The sequence below is a fragment of the Danio aesculapii genome, chromosome 8 (assembly GCF_903798145.1).
Source record: "Danio aesculapii chromosome 8, fDanAes4.1, whole genome shotgun sequence".
NCBI lineage: Eukaryota > Metazoa > Chordata > Actinopteri > Cypriniformes > Danionidae > Danio > Danio aesculapii.
This window is the reverse complement of record NC_079442.1, coordinates 21,827,363-21,847,362: the sequence shown is the minus strand read 5'-3', so window position 1 is coordinate 21,847,362 and position 20,000 is coordinate 21,827,363. Positions and strand designations below refer to the sequence as shown.

The window sequence follows — 20,000 nt, the reverse complement described above, 5'->3', positions numbered from 1 at the left end:
TTTTAATGAAAGTTTAATGTCTATTAAGCCGATTTTTTTTTTTTACCTAAATTTGAAGTTTCTATAATACATATAAAAAAATTCTACTTAAAAAAATAAAGTAGTATTTTTAAAAAAATACATTTGTAAACAATTACATTTGAGTGATTAAAAAACAACAACATTAACGCAACAAAAATGATCAACTTTTTGTTTGATATGCACAGAGAAGAGGCTGATGTTTAAATATTAGAATGATAAATGTGACCATAAAACCAGTATTAAGTCTACATTTTTGAAAAATTCTTTGCACTGATGTACATTTTGTACAGGATATGACAATACTTATCCTAGATACGACAATTTGAAATCTGTAATCAGAAGGAGGAAATGAAATCTAAATATTTAGAAAAGCACCTTTAAAGTTGCCTAAATGAACTGCTTAGCAATGCACATTACTAATCATAAATTGAGTTTCAACACAGTAGGAAATTTCCAAAATATCTTCATGGAACAATCTCTTACTTAATATGCTAACAACATCCAGGTTTCTTCACTAACCGCATCTGTTTAATGTTCATCATTTTTTATTATTATTATTTTATTTTTTCAGATTATTTTGTGTTGTCACTTGTCACTTTATGTACACTGGAAGCTTCTGTAGCCAAAACAAATTCCTTGTGTGTGTGAAGCACACTTGGCAATAAAACCGATTCTGATTCTGATTCTGATTCTGATTCTAATGCTTTTTGGCAGAAAAGAAAAAGAAGCAATTTTGACCCAATTAACTTATTTTTGGCTATTACCAAAAAATAAAATAAAATTGTGCACCACAATAAGCTACACATAACAGTGGTCCCCAACCCCTGGGCCGAGAACCGGTACCAGTCCGGGGATCAATTGGTACTAGGCCGCACAAGAAATGAACTGTTTCAGTTTTATTCCTTATCTGAGTCATCAGATATTATTCATTATCATTTATTTAGAAAAAAAATCTTTTATTTTGAAAAATGACTAGTCTCTCTGTTAAATCTCAGTCACTTGAGGGCCAAAATTTTACCCATGTAACAAACTAAGTAGCAAACAAAAAGGGGAAAAGGCCCAGTGAAGAAACCACAAACTGCCAAGGAATAGATCCGCAACCCACTTGTCAACAAATCAGATTAATTCAACATGTCTGTACGAGAAGATGATCAACTGCTGTAGATCGCAAATGACGGAGGCCTTTTTAGCATGCAAGTTCGTTAGCGCAAGTTCACAGTAATATTGTCAAGTGTTGACCAGTCATGGTGATAGAAAGGTTGGGGACCACTGACACATCAAAAAGGTTTTGTCATCCAGTGTCATAAATAAAATGACAATAAATATATAAATAATAATGACATTATTAAATAATATTATTCTTCAACATTTTTTACTTATGACTGAACAATCTAACTAAGGATCTGAGATTCCTTGAAGCAATCTTATGTGTGTGTTGTTTTAAGAAAAAAGCATTCATTTGTGTGGTGTTTTATTTCCATTTGTTTTTAATCATTTATTCTTCATTTAATCATATAATCATTAGTCATTGATATAATTATCATTATATCAATATATTATTTTATTGATTATTAGCTAATGATTAGCTAATTAGCTAATGATAATTATTATTATTGATTATTATTTGTCATTTTAATATGTTTTTATATTTTATTATTACTATTTTCATACAATTATTGCTTCATTATAATTTTCATTTTTCCATATTGTTATAATCTTATGACTGTGGATTCAAGCAACACTTGCTTTCATGAGTAAGAGATAAGAGAATGTCTCCATTTCAAGATCTGTATTGTCAGAAAAAATAAATGATTGAATCAATAAATAAATAGCAACTGTCACATCATAAATGCTCCACTTTTTACTAAATTAAGTAGGTGACAACTTGCATTTATAAATAGAATATATTTAGGCAATTTTTGTGCTGACGTCATGATTAAATCATCCACTGTTCTCTACGACAAGTCATCAACAAATTTCCCTCATTCTCCCCACAAGCCATTTAGCAGATGTGTTTTAAGCTAATGCTTATTCGCTAATTGCATGAAAACTTCCCTCGGAGCAATCTGAGATTAAGAGTCAGTCGTGACTCCAGCGGAAACACTCTGCTGAGAGACTCAGTCTGCCACCAAACAATTAAACACACCTCGCACACAACTCCAAAAAACTGGAAAGCGCCAATAAACGAAGCACAAATGTGTCCGACGGCACTTATCAACTTGACTCAGAGCACCACTGACACAATCCTCTCCAGTCACTTGAAGAAAAGAGAGGCTCTGCTCCATTCCCAAGAGGCATTTCTAGAGGACGGAGAGCTGTTATGCTAGCAGCGCTAATGCGTGGCCACGTAAAACAGTAGAGAGGAGAGCTCACTCAAGAGGCTTCTCAGTGTGGTCCTATCAACAAACTGAAGGTTAAGCTGTCTGAGACATGCTGTGCCGAGAGCTCTTCATTTAGGTGTGGAAAAGGTCAAAGGCCTTTAAACCGGTTGGCATGCAACTACTGAATACTCTGGTAAAAAAGCTACTCAAAACTCACTTATTAAACTTACTACACTACCTGACAAAAGTCTTGTCATCGATCCCAGTTCTAAGAGCAACAAATAATAACTTGACTTCTAGTTGATCATTTGGAGGAGTGGCAGAAGGTAGATTTGTCAGATGAATCATCTCAATCACAAGTACAGCAGAAGACCTATTGGAACCCACATGGACCAAGATTCTCTAAGAAATCAGTCAAGTTTGGTAAAGGAAAAATCATGGTTTGGGGTTACATTCAGTTTGGGGGTGTGTGAGAGATCTGCAGAGTAGATGGCAATATCAACAGCCTGAGGTACCAAGAAATTTGTGTTGCCCATTACATTACAAACCACAGGAGAGGGCAAATTCTTCAGCAGGATGGCACTCCTTCTCACACTTGAGCCTCCACATCAAAGTTCCAGAAATTGGCCAGCCCAGTCACCAGATATGAACATTATTTAGCATGTCTGGGGTAAGATGAAGGAGGAAGCATTGATGATGAATCCAAATAATCTTGAACTCTGGGAGTCCTTTCTTTCTTCAGATGACTTTATTTATAAGTTATTTGAGTCATTGCAGAGATGCATGGGTGCAGTCCTTAATCCCTTTTCCCACTGCACCATGACTTTATATTCAAAATCAAGGCATGATCATATTTATTTTGATCAAATAAGCGTAATCTCAAGCCCTTTGCCTTGCATATAAGCCAATTCTGATAACAAGTGATCAACTAGAAGTCAAGTTATTATTTGTTGTTCCTAATACTTGGATAGGCAACTAGACTTTTGTCAGGTAGTGTATGTATGTGGGACTCTTATTTTGAAAGGAGAGGCAGGGACACTAAAGTCTGCAAATGGCACTTGTTTACATTGTTTTCTATATGTTGCGAAGCAACACAGACAGATGCAGAATGGGGACACTAGTGAATAAAAAAAAGTGGCACAGTGCTTCGTATTTATCTGCGATGGTTTTTAAAGTACACATGAGATCAAAACCATATAGATTTTGTTAGCGGACAATGCTAGTTTTTTGGTGAACAATTCATTTGTGCATGTTCAAGACAAAAAAAAAAAATGGTTTGCTCTTGTAATCTAAAATTGAAATCTGAAAATGCACTTCCTGTTTGTTTTCGGTTAGATTCTCAGATTACTTCTGTTTGAGGTATTGGGCGTGGTTAACATACTTAACCACACCCCTCCAACTGTCAGTTTTGACAGCACTATAAAAAACAAACAGAAATGGTGAGGAGGAGGTAACCGATTTTTCTGAGTGAGATGTCTCCTTTACTACTTCCAATCAGCTTACAGTAGAAAAAAACAAACAAGTCACACCCACTGTTTTCTCGTGATATTCCATTTTTCTAGGAACTGCGTTATAATATGAAAAAATAAATAAAAATGACCTCAGCTTCTGGTTAATGTGGACTTTAAGAAGCAGCCAGCCATCTGTTCACAGCACACCAGAATGCAAATTGTGGGATAAACAGATTATAAATGTATTTAGCAACACCTTCAATAGACATACACTGTATGGTCCTATTTTGGAATGTATTTTTGTTAGTTTAACATGTATATTGGGACATTTGCCAACTATGATTGTGACGAGGCAACAAACACATGTAGATTGCTGAATGTAAGTGTTCAATGCACATTTATGCATCGTATAGTTAAACTCAGCTCTTTCTGCATTTTTTTTTTTTTTTTGAGTGTAAGGATGCCAATACACTTCAGAAATCTCAATTTGATACAGAGCTCATTAATATTCATGACCTATACTGAACAAACTTGGTCAGTACTTGGTACTAATTCTCCTAAATGGAGCTTTTCATTTTTATAAATGGAGATTTTTTGCACTTAGCAAAACCACATACCTACTATGTAGATATCAATGAACAACTTATCTTATTTAATCAATGCATTCTATGGCAACTGCAAGTTTGTTTTCGGATGAACTCAATTTTCTGATGCATTTCTAAAATTATATGGAGGGGTTTGAAATGACATGAAGGCTAGTAAGCTAATAACAGAACAGGTTTTAATTTTGATAGTAAACACAAAAGGCTTATCTAGGTCTAAAATGTGTACTTTATTACTACTAAAAGTTTTTTAGTTGTTTGTTTTGTTTTATTTTTTAGCACTAAACGCCTGAGCTTCCAAATCAGCCTAAATGTCTTTCTCTCATGTCTCATTTTCCTCCCTCTTTCTGCCCAGCCAAATTACCATATTACTATTATGCTATGATAACTGTTGCATAATAATCTAATTAGGCTAACGGCATGAGGGCCGGCCTGAACGTTTTCATAGGCAGACTGGAGAAAGCTGTCATTATTTTTATATGATCTGCAAAAAAAAACCTGCGTTATATGAATAAATTACTGAAAACTGCTTAACCGCAGACTGTCAAATTTTGGGCTTCTAATTTGGCTTTGACTGCCTCCATAACAACATGGTAATGTTATCAGCTAATATGTTTCCATCAATAATTTGGAACAAAAAAGATTTGGATACAAGCTTTAACTAGGCTATAAAATATCTGAAGGCAGAAGAAATTAGTTGTAAAAAAATCATCAAATATAGTGAATTCCTCTCAGTTCCTCTCATGAATATGTTACTGCTTCTAGAAAATAAATTATTGAAAATGATAGGGGAATAGTTTAGCAGTCCCCCTTGTTTTTCACATTTTTTTGCAATAAAAAAATACTGATTTTGTGGTGGTACTTCCCAGAAATTTGCGGACAATTTTACGATTAAAAATAGATATTAATATATAAAATTATATATATATAAATATATATATATATATATATATATATATATATATATATATATATATATATATATATATATATATATATATATATATATATATATATATATTAATGTACCTAATATCTTATTTACCATATTAGGTATCCTACTATGTTAGGTGTGCAATCTGACACAATGACAATGACACAAATCAAAAAATAAAGCTTCTTTTTTTGGTCTCGTCAAGACAAGATCTAAAACAGATCTAAAACAAAGAGATTAAGCCAAAGGAAAGTTGCATAAGTCTTATTTTTATCCACGTTCTTACTTTCTCTCAGATCACTCCCTGGGGCATCTGACATCATGTACCTCACTCAGGACATGCGTTAAGGCTTCCGCTACCGTGATAAAGCTAAAACACGAAATGTCGTAAAACTCCTCATGGTAGGGAAGTGTTTTCTCTCGCTAACTGCAGGAAAGAGTTCAACGAAATCATTTACTGTACACATTATAATACCAGCCTTACATGTAAAGAACAAATAATGACCCCTCAATTTAGTCCTGCGGCTGTTTGCTTTTCTGTCTGTTCCACTGCTCCGTTTGTTAGATGTTTGCTCCCACTTTCTTTTTTCTTTTGCTTTCACTTTCTTACAAAATGTCCCAATTTGCACCACAGGATGTCTAAGCCCATCTTTTCATTGACTTCACATGTAAATCACTTGCGGTTCATTCGTGTCTGCTTACTGCACAGGCTGCAAAACAATCCCGCCTCCTTCCATGTGATGTGTAACGATTGTGAGGGTGCAGATGTGATGTAAATTTTTTTGCGTATGCAATGTCTGTAAGTCATGTAAAACTATTCATTGCAAGCTATAATAAATATAATTTGATTATATGGCTTGGAGGTGACAGTGGCGCAGTAGGTAGTGCTGTCACCTCATAGTAAGAAGGTCACTGGTTCGAGCCTCGGAGTCCTGTGTGGAGTTTGCATGACCTCCCTGCATTTGCGTGGGTTTCCTCCGGGTGCTCCAGTTGCACAGTCCAAAGACATTCGGTATAGGTCAATTGGGGAGGCTAAATTGTCCGTAGTATATGAGTGTGTATGGATGTTTCCCAGCTGAAAGGGCATCCGCTGCGTAAAACATGTGCTGAATAAGTTGGCGGTTCATTCCGGATTAATAAAGAGACTAAGGCGAAAGAAGAAAATGAATGAATATGGTTTGGAATCGTATGTTTTATGAAAATATTTACATTTTTTTGCGCTTAAATAAGAATTTTGCAGGATCGCAAATATTTGCTACTTTCCAGCAATTCAGCTGATTCAGCGATCACGGAATTGTGAAAAACTAGGGGGTCTGGTTTAGGGTGAGTAATTTTTTCGAAAATCTTTTTGTATTACTTTATATTTTAATTAAGAAAATATGCATTATTTTTTACAATAAGCATGCATTTCTTAACTTATTTAATAAATGTACCTTTGAGCGTTCTATTCATCAAAGGAAAGCATGTTGAAAAAAAAAACTAATAATAAGGATATTAGACTGATTTCCTAAGATCATGTGACACTAAATTTAAATTTATTAAATGGGATAGCCCCCTGAAATGAGCCACCTCATTTTCGAGGGGGTCCCAAAGACATAAATCAAACAGAGTACAACACGTAATAACAAACATACAGCTAAACAAAACAAACAAACAAGCAGCAGACTTCACCTGAAACACTTCTCACAGTTGAAAGCCTAAGCAAACATAAACATCATCAAAAGTACAAAATAATTTGATATATAAATAAATAATAAGCATTTAAATTGGGACCAATATTATTAACATTTACAAGTTGTTTCCAAAAAAAAGGTAAACACACTGAAACTGAAGATAAAGATAGACTACTCCACACTGGTGGAGAAAGAATTATTATAATTCATATTTTAATTTATTATACTCATTATCATTAATATTATTAAAATTAAGGTAAAATTGACAAAACGCAGAATCCTTTTGAATGTTTGCACTTTAACAGTTCTGAAAAGAAACATCCCATTATGCAGCAGCAGTCAAATTAAAAATGCCTTTTCAGTTTAAAGATGATCGGCCTGCTTAGTCAAGTTTACAATGTTATAAATGAAATAGGTATAGTGCATGAGTAAGTGGATTTGCAGCAGATTAACCTCACACATGCGCTGCAGGTAGGCTGAATGATAATCTTTTCAAAATATTTAATTTAAGCTATACTGCTATTTGCTCATGCAAAATTAAACACCAGAAAATATATTGTAGGCCTATTTTAAGAGCTAAAATACAGTTAGCATATTGATTTAGTTTTGACTTGTAGCTCATGGCCCTAAAAAATAAAAATGTAACCTGAAAACTGTTATTAAAATCAGCTGGATAAATAAATAAAATGACGGGTGAGCCTATTAGCCTAATGGTTTATGATGGTGTTTTTACAAATGCCAACCAGACAATATCACGAAAAAAAAAAAACTCACTTATGATAGTCTAACATAAATCTTTAGTCTAACAATTTACAAAAGATAGTCTAACACAGTTTTAAAAAAGTTATATAGCCTATTGAGTTGCATGTTATCCATGCCAAAATGTAACCAATTTTCACAGCAATAACTGTGAATTTAGGTATCTTTTTTAGGCATTTTTCTGGATACACTAATGCCTTAAAATGTAACCAAGTAACACATTTAGCTACTTTTTTAAGTGACATTAGATTGTAACATTTAATTTTTTTCCCAACCCACAATATATATAACACTAATAAATATAACACTATATTTATTTACTGGTTATAGAATAGTCTAACTGTGGGTTAGCTCGCATGTGTGAGCATAGTTTTACGTCTTTACCTTAAACTTTGAACATTTATATTATTTAAAATAAAACGGAAAGAAATAAAAGGAATAAAATATCATTTAAACCACTCGTTTAGCGCTGAAGCCATGTTCCGTCTAACATAAACAGTATTGTTGCATTACCTTCACTGATAAAATCAGTAATTGTAAAATTGTGCATATTATTATTACTATAAAAAGTATATTACTTAAGTCAGTAATGCAAAGTAATAATAAATAAGTGAATAAACAGCCTAAATGAACAGAACAAGAGGGACCAAAATCAGTCACCAGGTCTAGTGCCCCTCTATGAGATTAAAATGATCCCCTCAGTTATGACATCCTGGCGCCGAGCCTGCGATTTGGATTAGTCAATTAACTTAAGTTGCATGTTTTTGGACTGTGGGAGGAAACCGGGGAAAACGTGGGAGCACGGGGAGAATGTGTAAACTCCGCACAGAAACGTCGACCGGCTTGGTAAGGACTAGAACCAGTGACGTTTTTGCTCTGAGGCAACAGTGCTAACCACTGGGCCACCAATCTAGGAAAGGAGGAGTAGTAGGGGTGGATAGGGGGATTCTTCAAAATGAAGATGGTTGTGATATGGAACTTAGGGTATTTATATTGGCTTTGGTCTGATTGGTGAATCATAACTTGGATAATGCGGGACCAGCTGCAAGCAATCATAAGCATGTGATCCTCTCGAAATTAGTATATAAATAAACTTTACTTAAAAAATAACCTGTAATTTTAAATCAGAATTATATTTCATAGTATACATTTTACGATATTTCTAAAAAAATAAGATCTTGTTGAAAATAGGAGATTTCTATCCAAATATAATGTAGTGTAGCTCCAAACAAGGCCATAAACAATACAAAACGTATATGCCATTAATATCAAAGCATTCAATTTTTTTCTACCCAAACAAATACAAGGAAAGCCCCTCGCCACAAGACAAAGAAAAGTGAAAAATTAAAAGCCTGTGAAATGAGGATCACTTTGCTCAGAGCAGCATTAAATAAAAAAAGATTTTTTTAACAGGCTAACTGAATCTGGCACACTCTGGGATTCACGGGCAATAAATCAGAGGGAAATGCTTATTAAATAGATGGATCCGTTATGCAATATCACATCCCGGAAAGCAAACGGTTTTGATTCAGTATTCTTGTTTGGATTGACCTTCAAACCCCGGAGCGTACAAACAAATAATGAGAGAAGGCAGGCGGTGACAAGAGGAAAAGGAGGCAGGGATGAGTCTCGATATTGAGTTTGACAGAGACACTAATACGGGAGGCAGCATCAATAATAACACATTATGCATGTTTAACCTACCCAGTTCACGTCATCAGGAAAAAAAATGACTAATTCACTTCAAATAAATAGCCTTGAGATGCTGGATGTCCTCTTGGAAGCTACTTGTCAGTATGAATGAATGTAAGCAAAAGTATGGTTTTAATTGGACTGTCTGTATTTGCTTTAATTGAGTAAGGACAAAATACCCAATCTAGAAAATCTACACTAACTGGCCACTTTATTAGGTACACCTTGCTTGTATAGATTCGCTTTTTTCCTTGAAATCCCCTTAAATGATTATTTATTATTCTGACTATTCTTTCAGTCGAAGTTATTTTGAAAATTATATTTGGCTTTTGCAGCAATACAATGGCAATTGGTGTCTTTTTTATCAGCAGCCCAATAGAAAGAATTGACTCGGTCAGCAACAACACAGTTAAGCTCAGGTGTTTGAACGATGCTCAGTTGGTAGTTAATATGGGCCTGGTACAACCCTATGATTGTCATGTTTCATCTGCCTTTCTGTTCTGCCTAGGAAACGTCTTATTGGCCACTTTAGACTGGTTGCTTGCTCCTGAATGGCCTATAGTATTTTAAAAGCTGCGCCACAACTTCTTTGGTGGTTACCCTTTGTTTGGTCACTCTTGCTCCTTGGGTTCTTTGAGATGTTTGTTGTTGGATAGTGCTGAGATTTAGTATGTGCTGAAGTTTGTGACTAGTGAGATTTGTGAGTACAGTTTGCTACTTCTGATTTACTGGATCATTTGACCTTTCTACCTCTTTGATTTGTGGATTGTTCCTCAAATGTGGTTGCTGGTTTTGTATATAGTTTTGTAAATATTGTATATGATATTGGGACAGTAAGGAATCTGATGGCACTTTATAGACTTATTTCGTGTCACTATATTTCGTGTTAGGTAGATAGAGTAGTTGATTGTCTTTTCTTTTATATTATTTGAACAGGTAAGGTAGAAGCTTAAAATAAATTAACTTTCATTTGTTATTTTGGCCTCGTCAGCTCCCAAATTCGAAACCCCAATTAATTAGGATTTCATATTTTCTTTGTCTCGTCTATCATGTTGTTCACCTTCCCTAGAAGGCGTGTATAACACGTTTAAATCCCCCAACATGGGCTCAGATCTCCTTCACACTATTATACCACAAGTAGGGCTGCACGATTCTGGCTAAAATGAGAATCATGTTTTGTTTTTTTTTTTGCTTTTTTTCTGTAGATGTCAAATAAAAATGAATATGAGTAGGCTATTATTATTGCACAAACATATGGTAAAACATCAATAATATTAGGACTTTGTGTAGGTCTACTGTTGATTAAAATGACACATTTTGTATTGACTTGGAATGGTGGACTTGAACAGACTTTAAATTTGTCCTGGTTGTTAATTCACAGTAGATTACATCAGAATACAACTATTAACAATTCTAAAGATTAATTATTATATTTGAGAAATGCTTGACATTTGTCATTGACAACATTATTAGACCATTTATTTCTTTGGTAAAATGAGACATTTATCATTATCAGATTCCCTCTTGCATTAGATTCAATATTATATATAGGCTAGAGTAGTTATACTGACCCCATAAACCTTTATTCTCATGCACAACACTCTGTGTTACCTATGAAATAAAAAACGTATCAAATGCTTGTCATATTCATAACTCTAAAATGCAATCATTTAAATGATGTTCGTGCTTTTGGTTTTACTTTCACTGCAGAGTGCGTTTATGTCATGACTACAGTCACTTTGAGAAAAAAACATACATGCAAAATCCTACTTTCCGCGCTGCTCTCCAACAAATCACTCTGTGCAACAAACTGAACGTTATTTACAACATTACTGCCTGTTATTCACAGCATATGCATGTTCTGTTCTCTAAAGCTGACATATTTGACAGGCATGTGCACGGCTTCTCAGTTGTAAACAAACAGTGCGTCAGCTCTTGTGTGGTTTCACAGCCACAAATACGTTATAACATTAACAGAGAAATTACATTGTGAGTTGATTTATACCCTATAAATGCTGTATGTGACACTATTAACACCATTTGGAGGTGTCCATGTTGCTGAGCAATGTATATAAAACAATGTGAATATGCATGCTTTTTACGATTTTTACGATTTTCTCCTGAGCTTGAAAATATAATTGGCTGAATCAACTGAAAAAACTGAATTAAGATCGTGTGTAGGGTAAAATCGAGATCGCAATCTTTCTTCGATGAATCGTGCAGCCCTAACCACAAGTAGCCTGAACTATTGATACAAGATAGGAGGAATTCATGATGCATAACTGTGGTATTCAAAAAAAAAAAAAGAAAAAGGAAAAAAAAGAAAATAAGAAAGATACTCATAAAGGTTTAAAGCAAGTGAAGGGAGAGTAAATGATGAGAATTTTCATTTTTGGGTGAACTGTCCTATTATGGGCGAGTGGTGTGCGTAAATGTGTTTTAATTCAGCACATTAATATAGAATAAATAATACAGAAATATCCAATTACAATATCCCTTTAAACTGTGTCACAGCCCTAGTCAATATACCACAGAGTTGGATATACTGTACATGCAAATCCCAGTAGATCCACCAGCAGTAGAGCAGCTACACTGAAAAAAGTATTCATCAGATTTACTATTTTTTTTCAAGGTTACTTGTTGCAAACAATTTATATATGTGCTGAATTTAGACATTCACATTTAGCTGAACATTACTACATTTAATTTGTTTAAATTCAGCACATATACATTGTTTGCAACCAGTTACCTTAAAATTGCAGTAAATTCAATGAATCCTTTTTTAAAGAAATTTACAAAGCCATTTAAATTCTGATGCTAAGTCTGAACCACAGTAGACCATCTTGACCATGTAAACATGGTTCTCAACACAGTCTCGTTGGATTTTTGTGAATGTTTGTATAGGTTTATTCTCTTACATTTGATTTTGAACACAATTAGATGAGTTTAGTTTATTTTTATCCCGCTTTCAAGATTTAATACATGTCTTTTGTGTCTCCAAAATGTGTCTATAAAGTTTCAGCTCAAAATACCCATCAGATAATTTATATACATTTTTAAATGTGGGAAGTTTGAGCTGTTCAGACATTGTAGCTGTTTTTGTTGCCTGTGCCTTTAATGCAAATGAGCTGGTTCTCCCCGCCCACTGTTCCCACATGCGTGTCAGAGCCAGAGAGCCATGGCAATCTGTATTGCTCTAATGCGTGTAGCCTTCGCATACATAAACAGCACAGTGACAGACAAGAATGAAGCAGATTTCTCTTACTACAGTAAGAACTTTCCCAATGGTTATTTGAATGGTTGGTTGTGGAGTTAATTTAAGCCTTTCTGCAACAATAAGTCACACGCAATGTCGTTATAAAAATCACGCATGTGCACGTGTTTAGCTTTGCACTGTTTTTGCATGGCAAATGTGACAGGACACTTTAATATCCAGGATGGTACGTTAATATAACGTATAGACATATGTTATGTCATTATATTAATGTACAAAATTAACCTCATTTAAGTCCACAAACTGGAATTGAAGCTTCTTTTTTGATAATTGTACTGACACTATGTGGCTGTGTTGATGAATTACGTAGCAATTTTACTGTATTTATTACAAACATGCACTGTTTTAAAAACATGTTGATTTTCATCATAGGTGCTATTTAACAATTAAGCCAGTGGTTCATTGTACAAAAGGAACTTGTATCTAAAATGCACAATCAAATGCACCATAATTTACATATTTCAGATTTGTGAAAATGCAGATAGTGTGCTCTAATGAATCTATAATGTGAAACGTGAAACAAAACGTACCATGAGCAATGTATTATTATTTTTTTTACGTTTTACAAAAATGTAGGCTGATGCATGTATTTCCAATGAGCCTGGGTTGGCTTAACATCATTGATTTGCTGCCAAGTGATTGGCTAATTAGATATTTGCATTAACAAGCAGATGGAAAGGTGCATCTAGTAGTGACAGGGGAATGTATGGCACTTTATTGCCAAAATGTGTCCAAGAAAAATGAGCGCAAGCTGCCAATAAACCACCAAGGTGAAACTATCCCAGTTCTATTTCTTGTTTACAATGGCAATGATACACTGCCCATCAGTCGCAACACAATGACAGGTTAACCAGTTGGCGAAACAAGGTTAAACAAGGTTAAACTAGAACTGCCCCACTGTCTGAAGCTGCTGGCATCAATTTGTGTGGGAATGACTGCACAAATATCTCCCTGTCCCTAACATCAGGACTGTTGTTTGCTTAATGGCTGCGATGATTTGAAATAAACCTTTTTAAATCCAAACCTGTTTCATGCTGAGAAAAGTGATAAAAAGGGGGACATTTTTCCTTTTAATCCATTTTGTGCATCATTAACCAGGAGGAACTTACACCTTCCCAGTGTCAAGGCAGATTTGTAAAGCAATAGATCTTTCTGACTTTATCTACTGAATGTTCGGCACCCCACCGCCTGTTATGTTCAGACTGATTGCTCGCTGTGTCCATTTCCTCAATCACTCGCCTCGCTCTTCTTTCAAAACTGCTCTAATAACTGTGCAACTTTCTGCAGGAACACTAATGTAATTCAATGTGCTGCTGCTTTTGAGTACTGCCGAGTCAAAGTGTTCCAGGTATGTGTCCAATAAGTAAAAGCATCAAAACAAGGCAAAACCGAAGCTGTTTGTTCCATTGTCCCTAAGTGGTTACATCATGCCAATTATGTTAACCAGATAATAACCTGTCCACCTCTACTTAAAACATTGCAGTCTTTCAGGGAAAGTAGGTGTAAAATTAGTTAGATGAATATTTGATGAATATGAATATTCTGAAAGATGAATACTTTGGTTACTTTGCTACTTGAACAGTTGACAGAACCAATTATGTATTGGGAAGTGGTGGTGTCCATCTGCAAACAGTTTACATGTCATTGGGAAATTTGATAGATGTATTTGACCACTGCGCTCATATCTTCAGTTTTTGTAGTTTAGGAACAGCAAGGCAAGATTGTGGTCTTAGAATTCTGTTTGTCCTAAGGGGAAAAAAAAATCACCAACTACACTAAAACTTTAAAACAAGGCAGCTAAATTTAAATAAAAAAAAACAACGTCATCATTCATCTCAAACTCTGTAAATGGCTAGGCTTTCCCTCATCAGTGTGAGTTTTTTTCATTAATATTTAATCATATTTGTCTTTCAAACATGTTAAGCAAATATTTTAGCAAGAAAACATTCAAATAATTAAAACAGCGGATTCTTATTGTGTGTGTGTGTGTGTGTGTGTGTGTGTGTGTGCAATGTGTAAATTATTTTTATGTGGTGTATAAATGGTTTTTAAGCTGGCAGATCAAAATTTAGGAACAATTTTCATACCCTAGTCATGTAAAGGCTTAATGAATATTTAAAAAAATGGTTTTGTTTTTTCTAATGTGGGGTAATATTTGAAAATTCATCAAAGATTAAAGGACAAACAACCAAAACAAAAACAACAACAACAACAACAAAAAAACTTTCCCCCCCCCTTTTTCCTTGTTAAAATGGTCACAGATCATTTTTTTCAACTTACAAGTAGATCAACAGAAGGTTGTAAAAAAGCCTTAAGTATTTAGGTTAACATCACCTAACCTTAAGTTAAAATTTTAATAATTTTAAATAATTTTTAAATAACACTGTGTCCAATCCATATGCAATGCTCATGAGATGATTAAAAGCATCATTTGCAGATTTTATTCCCCTGAAGCAGCATTGATGCCAATATTTAATGAGCTACAATCATGTCTTCTTTACAAATGGCAAATGACAATCTCATACTGATTACATACTGGGTTTTTTTTAAAGGGTCAATTTGGAAGAATATGATTGCCCATATTGGAATGGATTATAACAATATTCTCCATATCTTCCTCAAGTTGCCCATGAAAGCCTGTATTGATTGAAGGCAACAAATTTATTTACATTATTAAGTGGTCAACTAATTGCTTTAAAAGCAACAGTTTTACTTTTTTTAAATAAAGTCAACTAATCGCTATTTACAGTGTATGACCTAACTACCAATGCTCTAATACTACTAAGGCAAGTACCATAGTTGCAAAGGTATACAACAAAATGTCTAAAAATGACAAAAAGTACAAGTTAGACTATTCTTAACAGACTAATCTGTTTGAGGAAGTTAAATCGTTTCCATTTCCATCGTTTCCAATCGTTTCTTATTTTACCATGCTGTTCTTAAATCAGTTTTATCTTTTACTTTGGTGTCATGGTTTGGGAACCTTTCTGTGAAGTATAAAAACACACTAAATCAGATAGGTAAGTGGTCCAGTAAGCTGATTGGGATGTCACTAAAGCCAACCTGGAGGCTGTGTACACCAGGCAGCTAATAAGAATAAACAAATTCAATTTTAAGTCACACCGCTCATTCCCTACACTCAGAGTTTCAGCTCATTCCTTCTGGTTGCAGTTTTTTAGTCAAGCTGTAGAACTAAACCATACAAAAATGGTTTCATACCAGCAGCTATTAAATAAGACATAAACTAAAGTATGTTTCTGGGTCTTGTAGTTTTTATTTTATGTATCATTGAATTAACTTTATTTTATTTATTTGGGGGGTTGATGGTGTCTCGACACTTCTTGAGTGTCTTGAGTCTATATTTTATGTCTTTATGTTCTTTTGTTCTTGTCACTATACTGTGTGTGAGTTTTTGTGTGGCACTGTGAATGAGGACTCTTGACTGCAAAACAAATCTACCTACTGGTATAAATAAAGTAACCTAACTTAACCTAACCTAACTAAACCTAACCTAAATAACTGGATAAAGTATTTACACAAACAATAGTCCACAAAGTAAAGGTATCATTGCAATGGATATTTTTCCAATCCTAAAAAATGAAAAATGAGTGGCCCTTCATCCATGTTTGATTAAAATAAAAAGTCACGCAATTGTGTTTCGATAAGTCACAGTTGTCATTTTCGAGTACTCTGGTGCTGGGGCTCATCCCACGACATTCTTGAACAAAGAAACAATGTCATAAAAGACCACAGAAAAAAGGCTGCGTCTCACAAGCTCAAAAATGTGCTTCATTTCAAACCCGCTATACTGCCTGCAACTATCAAACAGCACCAGGACCGTTTTATCATACAGACAATTAAGAGAAATGACTCACTTAAAGCCGCTCGAACAGGCTTTTGAACTGCTGCACTTCGCACAGTAAATTTGATCATTTTTAGCTGTTGTGCAGAAGCTGTTGTTGTTGGCAGGTTTTCTATCAGAAGCTCCACTCAGCTGAAACATGCTCGTTGTGGGTGTTACACAAAAATAAAATTAGGAAAGGAAAATCCTCTGCAAAGCACTGCAATGGCATTTTGTTTTCTTGCTATTGTTCTTATTTAAACACCGGGGGTGACATGGATCCCATAAAAAAGCAGGAAAACAAAAAAACAACAACAGACCACACACTTTGCCACACACTTTGCAGTCCTTGTAACATGTATTGCTCATTGCTAATGTTAGCTGAGGCATTGACGAATTGCTAACATTAACTAACTGCAAAACTACAAGTACAGATCATGGTGTTAGCTACTGTTTATTGATATTGGCCCTAAATCATACACCAACAAAATATATATAATAATAATATATGGTATTTACATTAATCACAGAACTACAACACATACAGACAAGTGGGTAACTAACGATAGTTCATTCAAAAGTGAAAATTAATTCACTATTTACTCTAACTTTGAGTTTATTTTTATTTATTTTTGAACACAGAAGAACATATTTTGAAGAAAGCTGAAAACCGTTACCATCACTTCCACGGTAGGAAACAAATAATATGGACAACAGGTTTTAATGCAGTTAAATACCAGCATACAGTGCATCCGGAAATTATTCATAGCGCTTCACTTTTCCAAATTTTATTATGTTACAGCCTTACTCCAAAATAGATTAAATTAATTTATTTTCTCAAAGTTCTACACAATACCCCATAATGTTAATGTAAAAAAAATTATTAAAAATAAAAAACCTGATAAATTACATGTACATAAGTATTCACAGCCTTTGCCGTGAAGCTCTAAATTGAGCTCAGGTAAATTCTGTTTCCACTGATCATTCTTGAGAAGTTTCAGCAGCTTAATTGGAGTTCACCTGTGGTAAATTTAGTTGATTGGACATGATTTGAAAAGGAATACACCTGTCTATATAAGGCCCTAGGGTTGACAGTGCAAAGCACAAACCAAGCATGAGGAATTGTTTGTAGACCTCCGAGACAGGATTGTCTCAAGGCACAAGGCTGGGGAAGGTTACAGAAAAATGTCAGCTACTCTGAAAGTTCCAATGAGCACAGTGGCCTCCATCATCCGTAAGTGGAAGATGTTTGGAACCACCAGGACTCTTCCTAGAGCTGGCCGGCCATCTTAGCTGAGTGATTGGGGGAGAAGGGCCTTAGTCAGGGAGGTCATCAATAACTCGATGGTCGCTCTGTCTGAGCTCCAGCATCCTTATGTGGAGAGAAAAGAACCTTACAGAAGGACAACCATCTGTGCAGCAATCCACCAATCAGGTCTGTATTGTAGAGAGGCAAGACAGAAGCCACTCCTCGCCTGGAATTTGCCAAAAGGCATCTGAAGGACTCTCAGACCACAAGAAACAAAATTCTCTGGTCTGATGATACTAAAATTGAACTCTTTGGAGTGAATGTTAGGCGTTATGTTTGGAGAAAACCAGGCACCGCTCATCGCCAGGTTAATACCATCCCTACAGTGAAACATGGTGGTGGCAGCATCATGCTGTGGGGATGTTTTTCAACAATGGAGTGGCTTCACAACAACTCAGTGAATATCCTTAAGTGGCCCAGCCAGAGCCCAGACCTAAATCCTATTGAACATCTCTGGAGAGATCTGAAAATGGCTGTACACCATCACTTCCCATCCAACCTGATAGAGCTTGAGAGGTACTGCGAAGAGGAATGAGCAAAAATTCCCAAAGACAGGTGTGCCAAGCTTGTGACATCATATTCAAAAAGAATTCAGGCTGTAATTGCTACCAAAGGTGCATCAACAAAGTATTGAGCAAAGGCTGTGAATACTTGTCTACATGTGATTGTTTCAAGTTTTTTATTTTTAACAAATTTGCAACAATTTCCAAAAATCTTTTTCACATTGTCATTATGGGGTATTGTGTGTAGAATTTTAAGGAAATAATTTAATTTAATCCATTTCGGAAAAAAGCTGTAACATAAAAAAAATGTGGAAAAAGTGAAGAACTTTGAATACTTTCTGGATGCACTGTATACACTATTCTTAACCCTAACATGAGCACACCAGCTTATACTCTATTCTTAACCCACATGTGAGCACAAAAGTCATTTAATTCGGTAAAGGAAAAAGCAGGCATTGTGTTTTCAACATGGTTTTTGACGAGATATGTGAATAACCCAAAAAGATTTAACCCGAGAGACACAGTACAAGCACTGATCACAGATAAGTGATTACAAGCCACACGGAGCGATTACAAGTTACAACACACAATTAAATACATATTTTGTATGCAGGCAACCATTTTAACTAAACTTACATTTTGTGTAGGAAGTAAAAAAACTTACAGGATCTTAAGGAAGAAGAACTGGTACGTACATTAGTGTAACAGCTACTGACAAAGTAGGTTATTCTATCAATCATCAGAAAAATTACAGGAACAATCTTAACGGCTGGCTATACTGTGTTATTGTTGTGAAAACTAACTTTAATCCTTTATTCCCTACAGTTGCATGTCTGGCCATCTCTCAGTGACAGTAATCTTCGCATTATGATCAATCCCATGATCCCTTGCACTTCGCTAGTGTCTGAAGGGAAAGGCGTGTTCAAGTTTTACCGGATCTGGCACTTCATATTTGGCGACATCTCGTACTGACGTCGATGCGTTCAGGCAAAAGACCCGAACAAAGGACGAATCATTAATTTGGTTCTGAGTCGACTCAAAAGAATCAATAGTTTTAAACACGGTGCACTTTCAGATTTAAACCTGAAAATGTTTTCATTCACTTAGAGCTGCGCTACCCACTGCATGGATGGTAATTTTAAAAAAACCCATAATAGGGGCTCTTTAATGAAAATATAGTTGTTTTTCGGCGCCAATAGCCTAGTGGTTAGTGTGTCGACACAATCCATCAACGTGCTCATGGTGACCCGAGTTCGTTTCCCGGCTCGAGGTACTTTGCCGATCCTTTCCCTATCTCTGCTCCCCACACTTTCCTGTCTGTAAAATCTCCACTGTCCTATCCAAATAAAGGTGAAAACCCCTAAAAATAATTATTAAAATGAATTTGAAAGTTAATAATGCATTTGTAAAAGTTAAACTATGATAAATAAATGTTGTACAAGTATTGTTCCTTATTTGTTCATGTTAGTAAATACATAACTAACATGTGTGACCTATTTTTTTAACTACCCACTATTGTTTATGTTGTTTCTTTGTGTTTATCACGATTAGCGCACAAAGTACAATTGTTGCCTCTAATATTAAATCAGAAAAACATTGTGCTCTTGTACCCATCATTTT

The 20,000-nt window shown here is 35.0% G+C and overlaps 1 protein-coding gene across 1 annotated transcript in view; it reads right to left on the bottom strand.

Annotated features, from left to right (window-relative positions):
• Positions 1-20,000, bottom strand: part of ipo11 (importin 11) — a 311,095-nt gene that overhangs the window by 30,234 nt on the left and 260,861 nt on the right. The gene's annotated exons all lie outside the window — the stretch shown is intronic.